Source organism: Uloborus diversus, chromosome 6 (assembly GCF_026930045.1).
Source record: "Uloborus diversus isolate 005 chromosome 6, Udiv.v.3.1, whole genome shotgun sequence".
In the NCBI taxonomy this organism is placed as follows: Eukaryota; Metazoa; Arthropoda; class Arachnida; order Araneae; family Uloboridae; genus Uloborus; species Uloborus diversus.
The window spans coordinates 29707225-29724638 of NC_072736.1; the positions used below are offsets into that span (position 1 = coordinate 29707225).

The 17414-nt window shown below is 34.7% G+C and overlaps 1 protein-coding gene across 1 annotated transcript in view; it reads left to right on the forward strand.

Annotated features, from left to right (window-relative positions):
- Nucleotides 1-13065: 13065 nt before the first annotated feature.
- The window catches only part of LOC129225090 (GDP-D-glycero-alpha-D-manno-heptose dehydrogenase-like), a 34818-nt gene continuing 30469 nt past the window's right edge, over nt 13066-17414 (forward strand). Inside the window, exon 1 of the mRNA XM_054859645.1 lies at nt 13066-13407. The gene's annotated coding sequence lies outside the window, so the exon portion shown is untranslated. The remainder of the gene's footprint in view (nt 13408-17414) is intronic.

The window sequence follows — 17414 nt, forward strand, 5'->3', positions numbered from 1 at the left end:
ACTAGATCCAAAATCGCGTCCTGTCGAGTACCCTGAGTTACAATTTGATCTAAGAAACAGTCACCAATTACTTTCAAAAATTCCTCTTCTCTGCTATTACTATGGTAAAAATTATTCCAATCAATTCCTGGAAAATTAAAATCTCCCATTATGATGACTGATCCCTTGCTAGCAATGTCACTAATAATAATAAACATCTGTTCGTCTTGACCCTGGATTAAGTTGGGTGGCCTATAAATGTTCCCTAAACGTAGTTTTTTGCCCTTATTACTAATCAACTCCAGCCAAATCATATCAATCTCATTAGGTTTACCATTAATTACCAATTCATTGCAAATTATAGTGTCTCTAACATAAAATAAAACCTTACCACCTCTTTTACCTACTCTATCTTGTCTAAACAAATTATACCCAGCAATAAATAATGAATCATCATCACTTTCGGTAGCCCAAGTCTCGGTAACTCCAATAATATCCAACCTCTCGTCTATAATTATGCTTTTCAATTCTTCCATCTTGTTCCTAATACTACGAGCATTTGTATAAAAAACCTTGAGTAAGCCCATCTTACTTTTATTTAATGCTGCACGATTATTTGAATCCCAACTGTTAAAATCTTTTCTCTTATTAGCCACCCATTTCCGTTTCTACTAAAGTCCCAATTCCGTTTCTACTAAAATCCCAAACTTACTCAGATTATAATTATTAATGCTTAAATATTTTATGATAAAAAAGAATGCATTTCTTTATCATATAAATCAATATCAAAATTTTTACTGATAAATTAAATATGATACAAAGCTTTAAAATTTGTAAGTATTTATGTTCAAACGTGCCCCATGTAGGGGCACCTTTGAACAAGCATGAGGTACCTTTGAACAAACAAAATCAAATTGTAATAATAGAGTGATTTTATCAAAAATCACATACCTTTAAGAATTACAAAATAATAAGAATAAAATTAGAGCATTTTATTTAACTGAAATTAAAAATGTACAACTATTTAATTAATTTTATATGAATCAAAATTGACATCAAAGCAAAATGTTGTAACAGCATGTAAGGTCCCTCCAGAAATATGGTTGTAGCAGTTTTTAGCCTACTTTCCCAGTAAAAGTCAGAAAAAGAAGTAAAAAACATGAAAGAAGGCTTAATGCATCTTAAAAATATCGCAAAAAACGAAAAAAAGTCAAAAATAAATAAAATAATTAAATAAATATCGAAAAATTAAAAATTGGAAAGTAGGGTATTGAGATGGGGGAAAATGTCTGTCGGTCTGTCTGTCTGTCCCCCCCCCCCCCAAAAAAAAAAAAAAAAAAACTTTTGAATGAATAGTCCGATTCGAACAAACTTTTTTTTGTTCGAAAGATCTCGGCGAGGACACCTCATTCCCATATTTCACTTTTTGATTTGAACTATTTTTTGTTCAATTTTGAACAGTTCAAAAAAAATTAACATTAGCGCCTACGGGGAAATTCCAGGCAATTCCGAACTGTTAGGCAAATTTGCTTTAAACAAACTTTGTAGGAAAAAGCGTTTGATGAAAAACTTGTATATAAAATATATTTTTGATTTGAACAATTTTCCGTTCAATTTTGAACAGTTCAAATCCCTTAACATTAGCGCCTACGGGGAAACTGAAAGTCAATGTAGATTCCGTACTTGAAGGCGGATTTACTTCAAACAAATTTTGTTGGAAATAGCTCTTGACGCAACTCCAGACTTCGACTCCGAGAATTTAGGGGCACTTGACTCCGACTCCTGTGCCGGACAATTAATCGGACTCCGACTCCCCGACTTCGACTCTGACTTCGTAGCTTTGGCAAAAAATTATACACGGAGGACAAATGACTGACTCCGATTCTTAGATATTCGACTCCGACTCTTTTATCCCATAATGAGATTGACTCTGACTCCGACTCCGCAGCTATGGTATTTACTGTGAAATAATTATTGTTAACATGATTTGTTTTTATTTTTACTCGAAAGTTTTAATTTAGGTATTCAGTTTTCGGCGGATAAACTCGAAGTCATTTATGTTTCTACATAAAGATATGCGCAGACGATTTTTTTTTTTTTTTTGAGCAATCACGATTGCTTATTGTTCTCACTTGACAGTCCTTGATGTTCTGGTTCCTTTTTCAGCTTAGACCAGGCCTGCAGCACCACCGGCGGCGGCGCGGCTGGTCCTGAGCACTGTCCCCCGGAATCCACTTTTGCTGGGCGGTGACGTCCATGTCCTACACGCGCATGCTCATACACCGTCGCCTACGCGCGCACGCCTTTACACACATACACACGCCTACGTGCACACACGTAAGCCTACACACACACGCACACAACTATATACACGTAAGCACCCAGGAGGAGGGACATGCTTGGGCGGGGGAGCCATTTCTAGAAACAATAACTCTAACCAGTAGAGTCTTGTCGCAACTCGTGATTGCGAAAAACATAATTTGAATTCAAAGTTTCGGAATTCAAATTAGAGTTATTTATTTTTATTTTTTTTGACAATGAAAATTATTTCTTTAAGTTGACATTTTATTGTTTTTATTTATTTTGGTACGTGCATTAATTCATTTAAAAATTGTTTTTGGCAACAGGGGAAAAAGAAACGACTTTTTTTTTGACATGATGTATTTATTTTAATGAGCTTATTAGTTTTAATTATTATTTTTTCGTTTTGAAAGCTGTTAAAGATTTTTTAATGGGAAAAAGTGTATTACCTGCTTTGTTTAAAAGTTGCTGCTTTTTTTAGATGAGTGAGCAATATTTTATTCCTAGAAATCAGCTTAAAGTATTTTAAAAATATATTTCAAAAAATTTGCAATTTTAGCTATTTTTGAGAATATTGATCAGGTACTAGAGAGTAGTATACGGGAAAGTAGGCTCGTCTAGTTCTAGACAGAACTTCTTGTTTTACTATATCTTGGAAATCTACTGTGCTGGTGTGGATGATGCTTTGGGAAAGTAAAATTTATTGCTTTCCTTTCTGCCAGGGGCGGCATTTCAGCATTTTGTTTGGGGGGTCGAGTTTCTTGAACATGAATTTCCTCAGTACGGTACAAAATAAATATTGGTTAACAGGAAGGAATAATAAAATGGTTTTAATGTTAAGAATAAGTAGGTTTGTTAATAACAATTAAAATTTTTGCGACCAAAACTTTAAAGTTATCTTGTTTTGGCTGCACTAGTGTATAAGTGTAATATATTTTCTATTTTGTTTTTTATAACCAACCTACATAATATTGAACTTAAGACTAATGATAAATGTATCTCATCAAATCCTGCCTCAATTTCTTGAGAAACTGAATTGATATTTTTATTCAAAATATTAATTTTATATTTTGACTACAACTTCATGTGAGTTTTGTCACCTCTTCTACATTGGCATACAGTAAAAACTGTTATAGAAAGTTCTGTCACAAAGTTCCACACTTGGTTCAAGTATGCATTAGTGCAAAAATTACTAAGAGTTTCAATTGTCAATCCAATAATTGAAATTGAAATTTTTATGCTAGAGTGTAGCATTCTTCAAAAAACGCTCCGCAGGAATTAAAGTAAACAAAAATTCAAACAAAGTCATTCATATTAAAATAATATTTGATTTTCCATCACTGGGAAGATTACTTTCCAGTAATTCTTCTAGGGAGCTTTTATGGGGTTTAGCTCTTGAATACCATTTGTGTCACTCAGATATTGTCAAGTAAAGAGCCTCAAGATATATTAGTTGATATGAAAGTATCTTTTGATGTGGGAAGTTTTTCAAAAATAGCATATCTTTACAAAAAGCTTCTATGAAAGCATATAATATATCGAGTTGCTAAAATGTGTTTCTAGTACAGGGAATCAATGAGCACTTACTAGTTAAGCATTAAGTTATAATATGAGCATTAAATTCATGTAAGATGACATGGAGTTCACGTGTAAAAATTGCACGGTCTCAACACGGTACAGGCATCTCATACAAGATGCACCATCATAACACAGATTACACAATTTTAAAATATTTAATGCATTTGAAGAGATTACTTCTTTAGTTAAGGCTAACCATTATTCTCCATCAGTTTTTTCTGTTCTGAAAATGCAGGCAAATGATTTTCTAAGTTATCTAAATTAAATTTACCCATTTTTTTATTATTCACAGTGAAAAATTTGGGGGTGCAACCGCCCCCTCTTGATCCCCCTATTTGCCGCCCCTGCTTTCTGCGAAGAAACCTAACATTAAATTCAGTTTCGTCTTGCAATTGCTGTTCAGTTTGGAATGGAAGTATAAGGAAATCGTTGACATGTAAGTAAATCTTCTAGAACAAGAGCTTTTTCCTCTTCATCTGTATCCAAAATAATATCTTCAAAATTGGATTTTTTTATAAAAGACATTTTTCTTTAATAGGAATAATGGCAATGTGCAAAATAAAAAACAAGAGTAGTAATTAAAAGTAGTGTTTATATATCAGTAGAACTTTAATATTAAAAAACAGAGTACTCAGTAATTTGTATGTCTTCATTTTCATAATTTTCTTTTAAATCCAAAATAAAATAGTAATATTTAGGTGCATTTATAACTCTTTTCTTCTAAGTTTCATTTGTTCAAAGGTGCCCCAACTTTTCTGTTCAAAGGTACCCCATTATATGGAATTAGGAATTAGAACAATTTACTCAAGTAGGCTTAAGAATAATAACAAATAATAACAAAATAAAACCTAAAAGTTAAAAGCTAAAACTTATCTTTAAATATTGTAAAATTATTTAGAATTATAGAATTACAGGTTTTTTAACAAAAACCTTACAACTTTATTTTGAAAAGTTTAGATTTCAGAGAGAAAAAAACACATACATTGCTCAGACAATAGTGTGCATGCAAAATGATCAAACTTGGCTCACTTTGCTGCAGTGAAACAATAGTAATGTGCTGCCATATACATTAAAAACATAACATTTTTTTTTAAAGATAATATTTACAGTGTTCAAAGGTGCTCCCAGTTCAAAGGTGCCCCCCTCTCCCCTACTCTTGTTTTAGATTCACGCCGAATTTCGGGGCTCTGCGACATCACGGGGCCCCACGCAGCCGCGTAGTCTACTTATACCGTTATTCCCGCCACTGATCAGAAGATTTTCATTCACCCAAAAAATTGCAAAGCGAAAAATACCCTTCCTAACCTCTTGTTTGCACAGACGAATTCTTGCTTTGAGAGGTCATAAATCCCTTTTTTTTTTCGGGGGACTACTTTTGTAATAATATCATTCATTAGTGTATTAAGAACATTCTTAAAGTTTGAATAATAGAAGGAACGTCAAGGTCCATGTGGATGTCAAAACATCTTCTGCGCTGTTTTATTTTTATTTTATTTTATTTATTTATTTATTTACTAGCAGTACCCGCACAGAGATGCCTGTGCTAAAAATTTAAGACAAAGAAATGTTGTTAAACTTTGATTGCCCAATCGTGATTAATGGTTGCCAAGATTAAAATAATTAAAGATGTTTTTATACCAAGACGTTTATAAAGCTTTTGATTTCTAAACGATATATTTTTTTCTTCCACCTAACCATTTTTCACCATATATCTTTTAGCGGATATGATGTTAATAAAAAAGTTATACCCCAGCCTCACTACCTTACCTTGAACTAATAAGATTAATAGAATCCTCTTATATATAATAGCCGATGATCGAGTATCTTGCGTGTTTCAACAATAAAACTCGTGCCACAGTATAATAATTTGATAAAATCCTAAAAAAAAAGAAGAAGATTGGTTTGGAAGATTTAAAACAAATTAGGGGGGAATACCTCCATCCTCCATGGATCTCCCAACTTGCTCGAAATATTCATGTTTTTGAATTTAGCACCTCTTTAGCCCCTCCTAATAATGTTAATAGCAGGGACAGATACAAGGGATTTTTATAGGGGACGGATACAATGGGGGCGATCGCTTCTCCCTTAAGGGACTCCTCACCGGTAATTTTTCGAAAATGAAGTTCAAAAAACGCAAATTTAGACGACTATGATTGATGTTGGGTAAAGAGAGGTTTGGGTTTGGGACCCTATCTCGGAATTGAAGTCCAAAACCTTTGAGATCAATATTTTTAAATTAGTATACATAGTAAAAAGTAAGTAATAAAAATCAATCGCCCCTCCCCTTGAAAAATTTCTGGATCCGTCCTTGGTTAATAATAGCTGATATAATGTTTCCTTCCCCTCCAATTAAAAAAGAAGGTGATAAAACTATCGAAAACGGAAAAATATGGAGGTACCATTTCTAAAAAGTGGGACGTGATGAGAGGAAACTGGCGGTGATATTTACATTCAGTGGGTCATTTCAAATGAGAATCAGAAAGCATCATAGGCAGCTCGTACAAGGGGGGAGGGGGTAACAGCCCTCTCACGTTTGAAAGTAAAGGGACCTCGCCCCTCTCTTTTCAGAGTTAAAATCAGTGATCTGTTGAAAAATGATTTTTATAGGGGGCATTGATTTATTTTACGAAAGTAAAAACTAAAAATTCCAAATAAATGGCATTATCTGGTCTTATTTCATAAAAATGAAACTTTGAATTGGAAGAGGAAAGTCTGCGGTGATTATCCATCGCGATTTTTGAGGCCATTTTCCTCTTGTTTCAGAGGTCATAGAATTAGTAATGTTAAAAGCCTTTAATATTTCTTGCCCAATGTTACAAAAAAAAAGTTTCACTTCTTCTGACCCCCCCCCCTTTGGGGGGGTGCACCAGTCACCTATGGCAAAAACTGTCTCAGAACCATTTTGAAGATTTTTTTTTTTTTTTGCAGCGCGGTGTTATTAGTTTTTGAAATTCGTTAAAAAGCATTTTTTACTCGCCGAAAGAGCTTTCAAATGTTATAACTCATGTTCTACAGTGTGTTCTACAGTGTTGTATAATAGCTCTTTTTAAGCACAATTACGTACACTTTAATTTGATACATAATTTGAATAACTTTCAAAAAAAAAAAAAAAATTCACAAAGTTCAAAAAATTGAGAACTTTTAAATTGGTGAATAAAAATTTTGAAAAAATAAATAAATCCTCATTTAAATAATAGCCAATGATTAAGTAACTTGCGCCACGACATGATAATTTGATACTATGTTTTGTTAATGTTTAACATGGAGGGAAAGGCTTTATTGTGACAAGGCCGAACTCGATCCGGTAACTTAATTGTTTTACTGGTAAGACTATGTCATTTCAGCATAGGCGGATTCAGGCCGAAAGATTTGGGGGTGCAACAATAACAGGAATCTGGGGAGGGGGGGGGATTCCCGGAATAACAAGGCAGTGGCGAAATCAGAAAATAATTTTAGGGCAAGACTCACTTTTAAGTTTAAAAAACGCGATGTAAACCATATTTAGTAAATTTAAGGGGATGGATAATTCTTAACATTTCAAACTGCAGAAAAAATCTTAAACGAAAGTCGATATTAGAAGCAATGGGTGAATCCAGCTACTGGTTTGGAATGGGATTCACGCCCAAGAAAAAATTTTAAATAGTATTTTTGAAAACGCAGTTTTACAGTTCTTGGTGATATTTTAGGGGCAAGAAAGGTACGTGTGGCTCCAAGGCTATTCTTAGAAATTTTAGTCTTATGAATGTGATTATAGTCCATATTTATAGTTTGGGTTAGGAATGAAACTCATAGACTGTCTCCATTCGATTTTTTGAAAAGCAGATAGACATACGTACCCCCCCCCCCTCCCTCCCCCACGCTACCTCTTTAATTTTCCGTAATTGAAGTTCCAAAAATACTACGGAGGACAATTTTTGATGCTGTTACGGGACAGGGTGTTCTAAAGCTCTCCCCTGGAAAATTTTCGAAATTAAAGTCCTAAAAATGAAGTTCTGCAATACTCCATGGTATTAAAAAAGGATTCTCCCACTTAAATATTTCGAAACAGTAGTTTTCAAAACCAAAATATTAACACTCTTTGGTAAAATTAGAGGAAGGGGTCGGAGGCCCTTGTTCGAATACTTTCCAAAATTAAAGTCTTAAACACATGAGTGTAAGACCATATTTGGTAACGTTAGGCACACTGCAGTTTTTCAAAACTGAAGCTCCAAAAACGCAATTTTAAATGATTTTCGATGTATTTAGGTGATTAGAAGATCTTCCTTGGAAATTTTGCGAAAGTGAAAAATAAAGAAACGAAATTTGAGGTACTCTGTAATAACTTTGGCTGGGAAAGGGCTTTGGAGAAGAAACATTTTGAGGAATAATAGAAAAAATGAAAACATAATAGAAAAAATGAAAAAAAAAAAAAGAGAGGGGGGAGATATGAAAGAAAGAGCATTGTGCGAGGAGGGGGGAGGAGGCACACAATTCGCCGCCAAATATTTGGAGCTGTTGAAAAATTTAAATGTCAATATTTCTTTTTGAAAGAAATTAAGAATTTTTCCCAACATTATTTTTTTTCGTAAAATAACTGCGTTTTCCCAAAATGAAATCTTTTCTTCTCTTCAATAATAAAGAATATTTAAAAAAAAAAAAAAAATCTACTCAAAATTTTGTGGGGAGGGTCACCAGTCTTGTGCCCCCTCCCCCCTGGATGCACCACTGCAGCAAAATGTCTGGGAGTCTTCCTTCAAAAATTTTTGAAAATTTACCTTAAAAATGTTGGTTTTCGGTTGATTTTATGTAGATTTTCTTGATAAATTTTCTTGCAATACCCATGGTTTTTTTTTTTTTTTGGATTTTATTAGACATTGTTGTTTAAAAATAGAAGAATTGATATTGATATACGAATAAATACCCACTTACAGAACATACAATTATTCTATACAATAACACAGCACTGAACAATAAATTGTTTGTGAAGTTTCTTTATTTGCATGAAATTATTTATTAGTTTTTTTTTTCCAAATGGATAAAATTACTTTAATTCTTAATATCAGCACAGTTATGTTTTTCTTGCACTAGCGACGTGTGGTGATACACTGGATTCAAGTAAATTTACTAGTATAGCAGCTATGAAAATTTTTCCCCAACTGCGTTTCTGAGTGAAATATACTAAACTATTTTTTTTCAAAACCCAACCAAAATTTTTGGGGGTGCGGTGCACCCCCTGGCACCCCCGTAAATCCGCCTATGCATTTCAGGGGAATGAAGAAACGAAAATGTAGTCAACAATGAACGCTATGGTTAATCCACTGGAGTTAGAGTTACAATTTCAACTGTCAAAATTTCTCCAAACAGGCGATGGCTTCGTTCAAATGTGGAAGCAATTTTCACCCGTCATACCTAGACGGGCGATATTCTAGTGTAGTGCCTTTGGGTTGATGTAATCTCTGCTAATATTTTAAGTAAGCATTCATGATTCACACTTGTGAATACAGATTTCTACATAATTACGCCATAAATATGCGGCGTTAATCAAAAGACTACAGAAAGCGTCACACAAAAGAGGCAGACGAAACCGGAAAGAAATTCACAGTATATCTCTGTTCAAACATAAATCCGGGAGCTATCTACTCACTTGACTAAAGATAAAGAGAACACTTCCCACACAACAACAAGTCACTTTTCAGGCTATTCCTCTTATCCATTTTATGTAAGTACAAAAGCAACAGCAAAATATAAATGGAAGATACGGCTTCTATCTCTTATTTACAACCTATTTTTTACACCAAGTTTCCGATATTGGAAATGATTAGATAAACAACGATATTTTTACATTGCGACTTCTCAAAATATAGCTATAATTTACAAGCGAAAAAGAACTAGAATTTATAGGAATTCTAGCTGTTGACATTTTTTTTCTTTTTTCTTTCATTAAAATAAAATTTGTTCAAAATGGGAGAACTGTTGATCACTGCTAAATAGTCTAACAACTATTTTGAAATTCAAAATTTAATCTGAAGTATTTGATGTCTGCGTAGTCAGTCAGGGGCGTACACAGAAATTTTGGGGCCCATTACAAGTGACATTTTCGGGCCCCTCCATAATGTTTACCCCTACGTCTCTACATATATTTCATCAATCTCAGGCCCGGACTTGGGCCAACAGGTGTCCCTTAACCCCTTCTTGCGCATGCCCCTGTGCGGAGTCGGAGGGGAAATGACCGGCTCCGACTCCAGAAATTTAAGAACCTTCGACTCCCGACTCCAAACCCTTTACCTCAAAATCAGTCCGACTCCGACTCTTGGGACTTCAGACCTTTGACTCCCGACTCCAAAGCGTTTACCGCAAAATCAATCCGACTCTAACTCCGACTCCGCAAGCATTGGTTGAGTTGAGGACTTTGAGGAAAAATGACCGACGCCGACTCTTGGAACTTCAAACCTTCGACTCCCGACTCCAAATCCTTTACCTCAAAATCAGTCCGACTCCGACTCTTGGGACTTCAGACCTTTGACTCCCGACTCCAAAGCGTTTACCCCAAAATCAATCCGACTCTAACTCCGACTCCGCAAGCATTGGTTGAGTTGAGGACTTTGAGGAAAAATGACCGACGCCGACTCTTGGAACTTCAAACCTTCGACTCCCGACTCCAAATCCTTTTCCCCAAAATCTGTCCGACTCTAACTCCGATTCCGTCAGCACTGGCTGAGTTGAGTACTTTGAGGAAAAATGACCGACTACGACACTTGGAGCTTCAAACCTTCGACTCCCGACTCCAAATCCTTTTCCCCAAAATCTATCCGACTCTGACTCCGATTCCGTCAGCACTGGCTGACTTGAGGACTTTGAGGAAAAATGACCGACTCCGACTCTTGGAACTTCAAACCTTCGACTCCTGACACCAAACCCTTTATCCCAAAATCAATCCGATTCCGACTCTTCAACTCCGACTCCGTATGCAGGCCTTTTCAAGCTATATAAATAGGGTGTCCAAAAAGGATTTTTACAAAAAAAGTAAAATGAGAGGTATGACAGAGCTCATAAACGGCACATCAACAAAACAAATAGGGGGGAAGTAAACCGGCTTAAAGCCGGAAGTAGGGATTTTCGATAATACCTTTTTATATAGCAGCCTGCAGTTCTCCAATACTATGAAATACGAATTAAACGGCAGCCCTCCTGGTATGGAGTAGATCGCAAATTCTACCTGCAATGCTCCGCTTTTTTTCCCTAAATGTAAGAATGAAAAAGATTCATGTAGAACCTCAATTGCATTTCGTTTTAAATAGCACTATGCTACTCTCCAGAGTTAGCGCGAACCCGCCCCCCCCCCCCCCCACACCGTCTTTAAGTGAGTAAAGATAGCCTAAAAATGCATTTTCGTGACACACGTCAAAAGATTTGTCCACAGACTTCCTTCTTATGTCGTAGAATGACACTTATGATACCTTCTACCGGAATCGACCTCTCCACAACCAGAAGCTGGACCAGAGTCAGACTGGGCTCTGCATATAGCTCGTTTTGTTATCCAGCTCAAGAGCCGTGCAACCCCAGATCCAGCACGTTCAGAGGTATTGATTTGGAATGGGATGTTGATGGATTTTACGACCAGGAAAGATTTAACTTACACCGGTCATCATTAGAGTACAAGGAGGATCTTCGACCGGCAGGCATCGAGCCGCGACCCTCCAGTTATTAGTCCAGCACCTTAACAATCAGGTCATCATGGACATTTTGACAGACAAAAAAAAGAAAGAAAAACATATGGGCTGACAGGTTGATCAACTTGCATTAATGAACGCCTGAAATTCAGTGTTTATAATAAAAAAAAAACACTTAGACCCTCAAACAATGAGTTTATTTCAGGGTAACACAAAAGTGTTACTTCGCAGTAACCGGTGAGAATTATGTAACGCCACGACTGAAATAGTGAAAAGAACAATCGGTCCTCCCTTAATAGTAAAAGTAAATAGAAATTCACGTACTGCGGGTTTGAATTTGCTCTACTGGTTTTTATGAATTTCTTGAAAAAAAAAAATAATTGAGAGTCAGGAATAACAAATTTTGACTAATGAAATCCTACGGAGTTTTTTTTTTTTTTTTTTTTGTTTTTGTTTTTGTTTTTTTTTCCAGTACCTCAGTATGTTTTCAATTCCATGAGGTTACTTGGAAGACCGATTTAGATATTCTCCATATAATTTTACATTCCAAAAAGGACATACTTTTGCGTACAGGAATTATTTTTTTTAGCCAGCGGTACCCACACGGTATTGCCCGTGGTAGAAAACTAAAAGGTCATTTGGTTCGCCTGGATGTTTACAAATAATGGATGACGAAGTTCTCGCCAATTTGCTGTTTTAAATGCCTCGCACATGTTACGGTTACACGTTATGATAATATTGGTAATTTACTCATTCACGTTATGATAATTTGCCCGATAAAATGTTCTTAAAATTGGAATAAAAAAACAACAAAATTGAATTTTCGAAAAATCGCTTCGAGGTGCACACCCCCATGCTACAAACTAATTTTGGGCCAAATTTCATGAAAATCGACTGAACGATCTAGGTGCTAGATATCCAGACAGAGAGACTTTCAGCTTTATTATTAGTAAAGATTTAACTCTTAAGTATTTATCACAGGCATGGAAAAGCTATTTACTATTGCCTTATGACCCCTCATTTTTAAACATTTTTTTCTCGACAAATTTTTATGAAGCAGTGTGTCAGTTGGCCAATTTCCCGGGGGGGGGGGGGGGTATCCCATAACCAGTTCCCCTAAAATATGCAATGATATATGTATATATTACGATTACTTTATTGAAGCTTTGAAAAAAAAACTAACAATATGAAAATTTGAAATTATTTCTAACATAATGTATATTTTTCACAGAATTAATTACTTTTCAAATTGATTAAAATAGTTATTCATGTCTGGTTAGATAAAACAATCATTTCTCAACTTCAGACAATAACTATTTTTTGAAATAAAACTATTACCCAATAAAAACGAGCTTTAATTAAAAATTAATGCAATAGGTATGAACTTGAAAGAAATTAAAAGTATTTTTCTTATCTCTCTTTTTTGGCATTGTTTTTTGGCGGTTTTCTTCATTGATCACTATTCAATGGAATCTTCAACAATATTATTCTCAAAGAATTCAGATCCCGATAGCCGGCGAATTGCGGCCATTTTAGAATTTCAAGGGCAGGTAAGAAGCCTCGTGATATTCTATCTTTACAAGTCATTCTATTTCAAACGAAATTTCATTCCAAAGGTCTTTTTGATAGTGAGTTAATCTTGGGTTCTATATATACAGTGTTATCTGAAGGGAAAAAAACTAGAGTACACTTATATAAAGATCACTTGAATAGGAAGTTACGTAATTCTGTGGTATTTAAGCATGTGGGGGAAAAATTTTATTTCTCAATGAAAAGTGAAAGTCAGTCTACTTTATTTGCTAGTTAAAGAAAATTATAAATTCACCATATTTTTTATCCAAATTAAATAGCTTTTATTTCGAAGCAGCGAACGAGATCCCCTATATATCAGCGGCAAAAGGTACAGTATATCTTTCAAAGCTTTCATACTTTCATTGCATTAAATTGATTCGTATGATCAATAATATTTTATATGCTTTTACTATGGGTGCATCTGTTAACACACAATACCTCAATTAAAATTTCGCGGCATATTGCAGATTTGTTATTGCATAATCATTTCATTGTTAAAAGACTTTTGGAAATGACTCGGGTTGGTTTCAGCTTTAAAATTTTTTGATTATTTAAACATGTTTTTGTTTAGTATTGTTAGAAAATGGAAGTTTTAGTTCATTAGATAAATAGATGGAAATAGGAAATTTATTTAGTGTGTTTGTTTGACGCTAATCTACATCTTTATTTTCTACTTGGAAATTTTTGAGATACATTGAAAGTTTCAATGGATAATAAATCTTAAAAGGTTTAACAGTTTCATGTAAAGTTTGTCACTACACAATGAAAAAGTATGGATACTTAATTACTAAAAATTAATTTTAATGCACGGTAAATTAAAAAGGTTTTTAAATGGTTTTTAAAAGTTAGCCAACATTTTGATTCATTTTTGCGAGTTTTAGCATTAGATAATCTACTACCCTGATTAGAGAAAATGGTGAATTGGAACTTGAGGTGTGTAGATTATCTAAAATACACGATTCCTACTTCTAACTGTGCTTATTAATTAAACTTCGAAAAATAATGGTTCGCGATTTAAAACTCGTTTTAATGCGCCTATTTGCACAATACTGACACAAGATTAGCTTAACTGATGTGCGATGACGTATAAACAAAGCTGCCAACTTTTAAAAAACTAAATTAATAGCAGAGTTTTATGCGGGGTTTAAGTTTACAACAGGGCTGGTGACACTTTAATCTGAAAAAAGTACTAATAATAGAAATTAAGAATTTTTTTAAACATTAGTTGTGGTAAATTTATTTTGTTTATTTTTAAACGTTTAGAACTTTGTTAAGAACTAGCAGTACTCGCACGGCTTTGCACGTAGTAGAAAATTAAAAGATCATTTCGTTCGCCTGTATATTTACAAATAATGGATGATGAATTTGGCGCCAATTGGCTATGTTCATTTTTTCGCCCATGTTACGGTTCCACGTTATCACAATTTGGTAATTTACTCGTCCATGTTATGATAGTTTGCTCGGTAAAATGTTCTTAAAATTGAAATAGAAAAAGAAAAAAATCGAATTTTCGAAAAATCGCTTAGAGGTGCACACCCTCATGCTACAAACTAATTTTGTACCAAATTTCATGAAAATTGGCCCGAACGGTTAAGGCGCTAATATTATCTGAACAATTGCATATTATCTGCAATGATTAAATCTTCCTGTGATTTTAAAAAAAATCGTAGATTTTGGACACGTTTTCGTAGCGTCATAAATCAAGGCTGTAGTTCGTAGAAACTACGATTTTGTTGTAGCAGTTGGCAGCTCTGCGTACAAAAGATATAAACAAGAGCAGCATACCATAAAAATTCCACAAATGGGAAAGAAGTTTTGAAAACATTAACTTATAACTTTTCACTATTAAGCCACGAAAACCATAATAGAACACTGGACTTTGTTTTGGGGAATTTTGTAGGTTTTTTTCTGAGCAATCACGATTGCTTGTTGCTTTCATTTGACTGTTTTGATGTTCTATGATTTTATTTTTCCCCCGGGCCACCCTCTGTAGCACCACCGTCGCACAGTGGGGCATTTGAGCCAAAAAGCTGGCCATAAATCAAATTTTCCAAATATAATGATTATTCTGCTAGTTTTTCACTAAAAAATGGTTGCTAATAATAAACTCGGGCAAGTTATATGTATACTCTTAATTTTGCTTGCTCAAACGCAACCCATAAAAGTTATACCGATTATTAACTGGCTTAGCTATGTAAAAGGAAACCAAACAATTTAACAATGTTAAAGTACATATTTACTAACTGTTAAACAGACATTCGACACAGTGAAATGTACAAAATATTAAAGCAGAGCAAATTAATTATAGTTTTGCTGTTTTACACGTACATGGGATGATGGTGATGAAAGTCTACAAACTTTTGTCATCAGTATCACTATCTTCAAAACAAAAAGATTTTAAAAATTTTATGGCTTCCTTCGATATCGTTTGCCTTTTTCTCTTTATGTTAGATGATCTAACGCTACTCAAATATGGATCAGAAGTTAACAAGAGTCTATTTAAAACGTCTTCGTTACAATCCTTTCTGGAAATTTTTCTGGTGAATTTTTCTCTGTACTGCCGAAAATGCTTGTTTCTGGCTTCTGCGGCCTCTTCGGACAACTGACCGATTGGTAACAAGGCATGCGATATAATACTCGGAGCATGAACTAGTATCTTGTGGACTGTTGGTGACATAGGTTGCCAGGCATACAAATTTACATAATACTTCGCAGTATCCATGGTATACATGCCAAATTGATCCACATTTATGTCGAAACCGGAAGATATCACCTCCAATATTATTTTAAATCGGAGAATTAGTTCTCAATCTATCCCTGTAATGGCAGCTGCTTCATTCACGTCACCAAAAAATCTCCGAGACGTGTTTACATCATTCGTGTTCCCATAGCCAACTTTAGGTACGTCAACCAACAATCCCATTTTATTCTTGAATTCTTTTTGAATTATCACTTTGGCTGCCTTAATTTGATCTTTTTCATTTTTCTTTGTAATACGACCTTTGAATGCTCCTGCTTTTATCTTATATGATAAATGTAATAAAAATTCGAAAAACCGAATCCTAGCGTGCAGAATAGATAGCCCGAATTTAAAAGTCTGGATCTGTGCTTTTTGCTGATAAGTCATTAAAGATTTTTGACGTGCTACCGCATATATAGCAGCGCATAGTAGATGCAGTGTCAGTGACCGCAATACACACTTTGCCGTCCACCATTGTAGGCAGTAACAAATGTTTTATTTTTGAGCAGCATACGTTAATTCATCAACAGCAACATTTTTTCTTAGTTCTGATGTTTTTCGGCGCTTCGTTCTTTCACTCGATTCTCCGAAATCCTTACTGGGTCTTTCTAATGGTAAAAGACCCGGAACTGAGTAGGTAGGTAACATAACCCCTTCTTTTAACCAATTTTGGTTGTTTTCTAGAAATCGGCTTTCCATTGTATTACATGCCATCCATTTTCGCATGTAAACAATTTTAAAACTGTTAATGGTGTTTTTAACTTCCGACAATTTTTCGCAAGGGCAGTTAGTAATTTTAGCTAGATTTTTAATTAGTTCTTTAAACTTTTCATCAAAGGGCCTTTCTGTACTGCCAATTAACATCTTATGCAGTTGTATTCGACTCATAGATGTAACAGAAGCCTGTGAACCTAAAAACAACCGAAAAAAGAGAAATAAATAAAAATCACAACTGCTCTATTGATCGCGTTATTTTTTCGGGCAAATTCGGGCAAACTTTTAGTTCAGATTATCAAAATAGAGATTCTGAAGTATCACGGGGTATAATTTTCAATGAGTACAAATGAGTACAACATGTTTAAAAACCTTCACTTTTTTAGGAATTGCAAAAAAAAAAACAGATATAATTTTTGTGAAGTTTGACGAACCGTACTAATGTAAAAATAGTAGTTTAAAATAAATAAAAACGATGAATAATAGTGCACAAACCTTGCTCAACCCCGTCCATAGTAAATTACTTCACTAGAGTTACTTCTGACGTGAAAATAGTACAATGAAGTAACTTCGAGAAACTGTAATGACTCAAACGAAGACAGCCGTATTTCGAAAACGCTAAGTTCTGACTGTTGGTAAATTCGACTGGTTAGTCTCAGTGCAGAGGGAACACTTCCACGTGATGCCAAATTTATCTACCTTTTCTGAAATTTAAAGTCAAAGCTACTCATTGAAGTTTGCATTTTCGATTTTTGACCAGCTTTTTGGCTCAAATGCCCCTCTGTGCGTCGACCGGCTCCTCACGATGCTGTTCCTATAGCGAAAACCGTCTCCAGGTTGCGTCAATATCCTACACTTACACGCATATATACACGCACATA